Source organism: Lathyrus oleraceus, chromosome 7 (genome assembly GCF_024323335.1).
Source record: "Lathyrus oleraceus cultivar Zhongwan6 chromosome 7, CAAS_Psat_ZW6_1.0, whole genome shotgun sequence".
Taxonomy (NCBI): Eukaryota; Viridiplantae; Streptophyta; class Magnoliopsida; order Fabales; family Fabaceae; genus Lathyrus; species Lathyrus oleraceus.
This window is the reverse complement of record NC_066585.1, coordinates 106,941,921-106,947,004: the sequence shown is the minus strand read 5'-3', so window position 1 is coordinate 106,947,004 and position 5,084 is coordinate 106,941,921. Positions and strand designations below refer to the sequence as shown.

The following is a 5,084-nucleotide window of genomic DNA, read 5'->3' as shown; positions in this document are numbered from 1 at the left end:
TGGGGCTTGGTAACCTAGTTGTCTCGGAGGTGCGGTATTTTGGGTAGGGTTATTGTTCTTATAAGAGAAGTTCGGGTGATTCCTCCATCCAGGGTTGTAGGTATTCGAATATGGGTTCCCTTGGACATAGTTCACTTGCTCAGAGTTGGTTTCGTTTAAGAGACTGCATTTTGCAGACTGGTGTCCTTTGGTTCCACATATCTCACAATCCGACGAAACTGCAGCTGCAGTATTCGGGTTTATGCACATATGCTCGACCTTGAGGGCCAACGCGTCCATTTTAGCTTGCATCATGTCTATAGAGCTTAACTCATGTACTCCTCCTTGGGATTCCTTCTTCTCAACTGTCGCTCGTTCGACTCCCCATGATTGATGGTTTTGAGCCATATCTTCGATGAGGGCACTAGCTTCAGGATAAGGTTTGTTCATCAGTGCACCGCCTACGGCAGCGTCGATGGTTATCTTAGTGTTATAGTGAAGTCCATTATAGAAGGTCTGAATGATTAACCAATTTTCTAAACCATGATGTGGGCATGCTCTTAACAGCTCTTTATATCTCTCCCAAGCTTCGAACAACGATTCTCCTTGGTTCTGGGTAAATCTGGTTATGTGGTTTCGGGTATCTAGCAAGGAATACTTTTCTAAGGTTGTCCCAAGTTGTTATAGAATTGGGTGGAAGGGAATCTAACCATGATAGGGCTTTATCTCTGAGGGAGAAAGGGAATAATCTTAAACGGATTACCTCAGGAGAAGCTCCATTGGTTTTAAAAGTGTCTGCTAATTGGAGAAAGATTTTTAAATGTTGGTTCGGGTTTTCGGTAGCAAGACCTACGAATTGTCTCTGTTGCACTAGTTGCAACAGGGAGGGTTTAAGTTCGAAATTATTAGCTGGGATGGTTGGGTTTACTATACTAGAACTAGGTTCTTCGTTAGATGGTTGGGAGAAATCCTTAAGAGGTCTATGATTTTGATCTTCGGCCATAGCTCTCCTAATTCTATGGAAAAAAAAACATGCGCGAGCGTAACGTTCAGGTTCCTCCAGAGGATCTACTAAGCTTCCGGTGCTACGAGTTTTTCGCATTGACCGGTAGGTAACAACCTAAGTCTAAACGATATAACAACAGGGTACGAAATTTGACGAAATTGATCCCAAGCAACGGCGCCAAAAACTTGACGCGTGGTTTTTCGCAAGTATACGAACGCGTCAGAGTAATATAAAAGATTGTCGAATCCACAGAGACCAAATGTCAATCTATCGTTATCTATTGTTACGGTGTTTATCTAAGGTAATCAAAATGGGGTTTTTAAGAGTGCACAATGAAAAAAATAAAGTATTAAGTTAAATTCAATTAATAAAGACAGGTTCGAATGTAATTCACATACTCAATTAATAATCCAAGTATTTGCTAATAGAATTACTTATGGGCAGTGTTTCCTACTTTGAAAAGAACCAATTTAACGGGATCTGTCGCTTTCGTGTATTCAGAACTGAGTTGTACTCCCTAATCAAACCCTCTTATTATCACTTATAAAAAGGCGCGCATTGCGTTAGAGTAGTAAACCTATTTTTAAGAAATATAGTATCTTGACTAAGTTTTAAAGTATTTTGACCTGGATTTCTTAACCAAAAGAGGTTCTCACGAACCAGACTCTAAACTTATAAACACGTCCGAAAATAGTTTTAAAATCACTTTTCTTTTTAAGTTAAAAACTCCTAATGAACTAAACAAAGCGCTTTCGCTGTATTTGAAATAGTTAAAAACAACTAAGTTTAAAAGGACGTTGGACGACTTTCGATCTTACCCAACGGAAATTAAGTGCGGGAAAACTTAAGTTGAAAGTCAAAACAACCCTTAAGTATTTCTACGAACAATTGTACGGATTATCAGTTCAATTATGATCCTTACATTCTAACCTTTATAGGTTTAGCTAGACATGGTAAAGTAGAGGTGCATTTTAATTTAAATAAAAGTAGTGCGAGTGCGGAAAGTAAATAAAAGTAGTGCGAGTGCGGAAAATAAATGAAAGTAGTGCGAGTGCGGAAAATAAATAAAAGTAGTGCGAGTGCGACAAATAAATGAAACTAGTGCGTGTGCGAGAAATAAACGAAAGTAGTGTGAGTGCGAGAAATAAACGAAGTAAAGGCAGTGCGAGAAATAAATAGAGTAAAGTGAGAGTGCGGGAAAGTAAAGTAGACAAAGGTAAAGCAATAAAACCTGCTCCAATCGGATGGTCGAATAAAGTGCGAAACATAAATGAAAATGGCGGCAGGATTAACTTCCTTCCAAAGTGCTCCAAACTCGATTACATACTCGATTACACAGTTGTGGCAACACTCCGATGTGAAGAGATTACCACTTTTACAATACTGAATATTTGCCTAGTTGTAACTAAGTTTGATCTAAGTTTGGATGATGAAATAAATGAAATCAAGTCTCTATTTATAGGCAAGGAAAATAATGGAAATGACAAGGATGCCCTTCAGTTTGAAATTGGGAGGGAAAAGCTTTCTTCTTGTGGCGCCCGCCACAACCTCATGGCGCCCGCCACAAGAGGAAATTGTGGCGCCAAGGTGGAGATAGTGGGAGATGTGGCATTTAAGAAGAAGTTGAGCTGGGACACGTCATGGCTGGACCCATGGCGCCAGCCACAGTGGGAGCCACAAGTGTAAAATGCTGATTTTTAGGCTTTTTAGCTCATTTTCACTCCTTTTCTCGATCGGGGCTCCGATTAAACTGAAAACCTGAAAACAAAGAAAAACATAGTAATAACATAACAAAATAAAAATAAAACAACTAAAATGCATATGAAATCAAAGTCGAAAATACGGTGAATTTCAGTGTCATCAGAGAGCTTACCTCATGTATTCCACCTTGGGTCTCCTTTTTCTCTATTGGTGCTCGTTCAGTTCCCCATTGGTAATGGTTTTGGGCCATATCCTTAATTAGGTCACAAGCTTCAAGATAAGGTGTGTTCATCAGCGCGCCACCAGCGGCAGCGTCGATGCTCATCTTGGTGTTATAATGGAGTCCATTGTAGAAGGTATGAACGATCAACCACTGTTCTAGGCCATGGTGTGGGCAGACTCTTAATAGCTCCTTATATCTCTCCCAAGCTTCGAAAAGCGATTCTCCTTGGTTTTGAGCAAATCTAGTTATTTGGTTTCGAAGAACAGCAGTCTTACTAGGGGGAAATATCTAGCAAGGAATACTTTCCTAAGGTCTTCCCAGGTAGTTATTGAATTAGCTGGAAGTGAATCTAACCATGAACGTACTCTATCCCTGAGGGAGAAAGGAAATAATCTCAAACGGATCGCATCGGGTGAAGCGCCGTTAAATTTAAAGGTGTCTGCTAGTTGGATAAAAACTTTTAAATGTTGATTCGGGTTCTCAGTAGCGAGACCCGCGTATTGGTTCTGTTGCACTAATTGTAATAAAGACGATTTTAGTTCGAAATTGTTAGCAGAAATAAGGGGGTTTACTATACTCGAACTAGGTTCCTCGTCAGAGGGTTGGGCAAATTCCTTAAGAGGTCTCTGGACGCGATTCTCGGCCATAGCTTTCTTAATTTGGATGAGTAAGAGGCGTGTGCGAGTATAACGTTCGGGTTCCGCTAAAGGATCTACTAAATTTCCGGTACTACGGGTTCTTCGCATTTACCGGCTAATAATGCCTTAGTCTAGACGGTGTAACAACAGGGTACGAAATTTGACGAAGTTGGTCACCGGCAACGGCGCCAAAAACTTGATCGTGTTAATTCGCAAGTGTACGAATTGCGTCAAAGTAATAAAAGAATATCGATCCCACAGAGAGCAATCGTCAATCTATCGATTACTATTGTTACGGTGTTTATCTAAGACGGTATAAAAAAGATAGTGGGTTTGTAAAATGACGGTAAATAATAAATGCAGGTAAAGACAGGTTGAATGTATTTCACGTCAGTTAAGTGATGTTTCGATTTTCTAAATAGAACTACTTATGAGGCAATATTTTCTACTCTTGAAAAGAATCCATTTAACAGGAATTGTCACTTTCGCGTATTCAGAACCGAGTTTACCCTTAAATTAAGGCCTTTTATTGTCACTTATAAAAGGTGCGCAAAACGCTAAAGTAGTAAACTTATTTTTAAGAAATAAGACTCGTAAACTTAGTTGAAAAGTGATTTTGATTTGGAAAGTTTACCCAAAGAGTTTCCTAATTTTAAATCTATCAACGCGTCCGAAAACAGTTTCAAAAATAGTTTTTCCTTAAAGTGATAAAAATTCCTAGTTACTAAGCCAGGGTGCTTTCGCACTCCTCGAATAGTTAAAACTAACCAAGTTTGTTTTAGAAAACTCAAGTTAAAAATCAAAACAGCCTTTAAAGTATTTCTACAGATTCAATATGTGAAACATCTCTTTAACCCCGATCCTTACATTCTAACCTTTAAAAGATTTAGCCAGACATGGTAACACAAACAAACACAACGGTATTGATGATGATGAAAAGTTTGTTTTAGAATGTGAGGCGTAAAGAGCGAGTGCGGAAAATAAATAAAGTAAAGCGAGTGCGGAAAATAAATAAAGTAAAGCGAGTACGAAAAATAAATAAAGTAAAGCGAGTGCGGAAAATAAATAAGATAAAGCGAGTGCGGAAAATAAATAAAGTAAAGCGAGTGTGGAAAATAAATAAAGTAAAGCGAGTGCGGAAAATAAATAAAGTAAAGCGATTGCGGAAAATAAATAAAGTAAAGCGGGTGCGGAAAATAAATAAAGTAAAGCGATGACAAATAAATAAATAAAAGTGATAAATAAGAACCTGCTCCAAACGGAGGGCGTTAAATCTGGTACAAAAATAAACCTCCGACTCCTGAAGCTAAAGACGGCAGCAACTCGAAGTGACCTAACTCAATCTCACTAAGGTGCGATAACCCCCCGATGTGACGGATTACCGCTATTATAAATGATAAATATAGGCTTAGTGTTGTAAACTAAGTTGGATGATTAGAAAATGAAATGGAACGAACTATTTATAGAGGATTTCAGCAGCTTGCAAAGACCATGGTGCCCTCCAACTTCTCCTTAGTGGGAACGTGATTTCCAAATG

The 5,084-nt window shown here is 38.8% G+C and overlaps 2 non-coding genes across 2 annotated transcripts; both read left to right on the top strand.

The window, feature by feature from the left end:
- The first annotated feature begins 517 nt into the window (after nucleotides 1-517).
- On the top strand, nucleotides 518-623 carry LOC127109957 (small nucleolar RNA R71). Its single transcript, XR_007797198.1, has one exon. It is a non-coding gene; the product is annotated as a small nucleolar RNA R71 (small nucleolar RNA).
- Nucleotides 624-3,066: 2,443 nt separating this feature from the next.
- LOC127109944 (small nucleolar RNA R71) lies at nucleotides 3,067-3,173 on the top strand. The gene has a single exon (XR_007797187.1). It is a non-coding gene; the product is annotated as a small nucleolar RNA R71 (small nucleolar RNA).
- The last annotated feature ends 1,911 nt before the right edge of the window (nucleotides 3,174-5,084 follow it).